This window comes from Limulus polyphemus, unplaced genomic scaffold (assembly GCF_000517525.1).
Source record: "Limulus polyphemus unplaced genomic scaffold, Limulus_polyphemus-2.1.2 Scaffold1830, whole genome shotgun sequence".
NCBI classification, from domain to species: Eukaryota; Metazoa; Arthropoda; class Merostomata; order Xiphosura; family Limulidae; genus Limulus; species Limulus polyphemus.
The window spans coordinates 107,183-110,832 of NW_013667440.1; positions in this window are offsets into that span (position 1 = coordinate 107,183).

Below are 3,650 nucleotides of genomic sequence, written 5' to 3' on the forward strand. Positions count from 1 at the left end.
GTGAATTAAAGGGATGTGTATATTTATGCATATAGTTTTGGTTTGTGGTTTATTTAGTTACTTTTTATTAAATGTTTCTATGTTTTAGACTTTTGGACTTCAGAATTTTCAGGAAACTTGTGTGGCTCCCTAGAAATGTAGCCAGAGAACACGTTTTCCAGGAGGCAGAGTAGTGTGAAATTGTGAATTTAATAAAAACTAATATACATATGCTGAATGAATAAAGAAAGAATTATGTTTCTCATTTTCCAGGAGGGCAAGTGCCCCCTCCTTGCCCCCCACCCCATCCTGTAGATGCTCATGATCGAACACTTGATGTTAAAAGAAAATTTATACAATGGGTAAAGTATAACAGTAAAACTTCTTGTGTTTAAGACTAATAACATAGGTACATTAATATGTAGAAATATAAGCAGACTTTTCTCTATGTTAAAATACTTTTATTTGCAAACTTTCAGCACTATTACCGGAGCCTTCATTGGGGAACAATTTAGTGAGCGATAAAATTTTGTTAAACTGTGAAATACTGCTTTAAAATAGGTATCTAGGCAACAGTCATAACAATAACTGACATCTGGTATTAAAGTGGACCACCAGTGGTTATTAATCAAAACAATGCCAACAACTACTCAGTACTGCATAGACACTACTAATAAAAGACATAAAGCATATTATTTGTTGTGGTTTCAATGTAAAATTAAACCTTTTAATTTTACAACGTATTATTTGAAGTTGAAAAATTCCTTTATTTTTATTTCTCTATATAATACCTATAGTTGTATTTTCCCTATGTTTATTATATCGAAGCAATCAATTTATATTCCATATTCATCGTAATTCTATATGTCTTATAACTTTAATACCAGATGTTACTTAGATACATATTTTAAAGCAGTGTTCTACAGTTTAATGAATTTTTATCATTCAGTATATTGTTGTCCAATGAAGGCTTTGGTAAGAGGGCCAAAAGCTTGCAAATAAAAGTATTTTAACGTAGAGAAAAGTCTGTGTAAAATTCTACACAGTAGAAGTTATTCCTCAGACAAATCTTTTCCTCCCGGGCTTCAAGTAAGATTAATTTTACACTCTTGATTTTATATTTAATATGAAAACTTTGTGGATGATGCCATATAGCAAGTAGTGGAAAAAGATACTAAAATTTTCAGCTATTGATTATGGTTATTAGTTGAGTAAATAAACTGTAAATGTTCTTGGAATTTATCAAACTTAAACCTAATTATAAATGTTTAGCATCAAAATATTTTTCTACAAGTCTCTTAGTTTACAAGAAAAACACATTTTCAAAGATAATCAATCAAATGTATTTCAGATTTAACAGGGCCAAGTTTACCCTCATTAAATAAACAGATCATGTCTAGTGCTCTGACTACAGTTCAGAGTAGTCTATTATTTCAATGAAACTAACATACAAAATGTATCACCTTATGGCTGTATAGGACAGTGCACGCCAATGCTACTAAGTCTTAAATGTAGAAAGCTAAATCTGACCATGTATGAAGTTCTACATGTGCTGATGGGTTTTGGTAAAGGACACCAACTGGAATATTTATTGATTGTATTTTCCAAAACATACCTCCTCTCACACTACCGCTATTACTCAACTGTTAGGGTTTCCTTCCTTTTCCCATCTAAGTATTGGTCAGATTTTTTCTTGCTTGCTAGTCTTTTATTCCCCACTTAATTGCCCTTGGCAATATCTGTCTCGTGACACTCTCCACCTAAAACCCCACAGTCATTCCAACCGAGCAGAAGAGCCTCGTAGATATGGGTAAAATCTGTTCTGGGTACCAATTGATCGAGGGGCTGATGTCGGGGGTCAGGATACTTGAATAGGGGCAAAACCATAACCACCATCCTGTATGAGCTGAGGAAAGTCTAGGAGCCAATGATGACAGGAATTCATGCCATATATCAGCTTACCAAACAAATTTATTTATTTTTTTGTTACAAAAATCAACTAGGTGACATGAAGAATGATCAAAGCGTCTCCACCAGTCACAGTACAGAGAAACCTGTTCCTGAATACTTTGTAGAGAAAAAGTGATAATATCTGAATGAGGTGCTTATATACAGTACTAGGAACAAAACACAAATAGTGGCAGGATGACTCCACTATGAGAATGTGTAGATAGGTGTCCACGGCATCAAACATGGTCGTCCACAGTCCTGGTGAAAAATGCCACTACAGAATAAGGAATAACTCCATCGTGAATCTGGGAGGTTCTAAGAATTGGTTTAGACTAGAAAGATCGATGACCGGACGCCAATCTCCCATCTTCTTGGGCACAACAACAGTCGGGAATAAAACCCTGGAAGAACTGTGTTGACTCTCTCCACTGCCCCCTTGATCAAATCTCTGATAGCCCTGGTACGAAGTTCCAAAACGTGAGGGGATAGTGGTGGTGGTGATGTGAACTGAATGACTAATTCTGATGCAAGAACCTGTAGTACCCATGGATCCATGGAAAAGATATTCCATATGTTCAGCCAACTCCTACCTCTTATGATAAAGCCTACCTTGGTGGCTTCTGAAAGGAGAATCTGGGTGTGACATTCCACCAACTGACGAGATGTTGCCAACAGTAATCAGTCATTCATATAATGGTGTGTGCATAGACCTAAGGAATGGAGGTGACGAGAAAAAGTTTGTACGATGCTGCAGAATACAGTGCCAATGCTAGTCCAAAGGGCAGAGCCTTGAACTGCAGCATCTGACCCTTGTGCCCTAGAAATCTATTCTCACTCCAACACAATATATCGTCCATCTGGGTGTCTTTTTTTAACACGTATCTCATTTGAGTTCAGCCGACTCCTATCTGATTCCACACTATGGAACAAGCAGTCAGACTCTTACTCATGTCTCCTTCCACTGCACAGATGATTCTTTCCCTTTTGGAGATGTGGGCATCACTCAATTCCCTCTTTCCTTTGGAACGAGCACACAAGATCCCTTCAGTGGTTGCAATGTGACCAATGGGTCATGAACAGCAATCTACTGGATTACCTAGTCTCCTTATTCAGGATCAACATCTTTGATCTCAAGTGATGGTTAGCTCGGAACAATATTACAATAGGTGTTCTTCTGCCACCATCCCATCCTGAGATCCATCTCTTCACAGATGCCTCGCTTCAGGGATGGGGTGCATATTTCAACTGTTAGGAATTCCAGGGCCTATAGACAGACGACGAGGCTTCCCTCCATATCAGTTTTTTTTTAGAACTTCTTGCTGTTTAAAGGGCAATGTCTCAAGGTTTGAAATTATTGAGGGGAAAAAAGCATCATGCATCACCCTGACAATTCCATGGCGGTGTCTTACATTTCCCATCAAGGAGACACTTAGACCAGATCTCTCTGTTTACAGACATTAGATCTTCTTTATTGTACCCACTCTCATCACATCAGCCTACTAGCTTGTAGGGGTGATGAATATGACAGCAGATCAATTGTCCCAATCCAACCAGATTTTGAATGGATGATTCATTACAAGGTTTTCCATTGGATTTGCTCTCTGTTCAGGACACCAATGATTGATGCATTTTACAATCAATCGAACACTCAACTACCATCATTTTGGTCTCTCGTATCTCACCCTCAGGCATTGGCAATAATTGCATTCAGTCAGGACTGG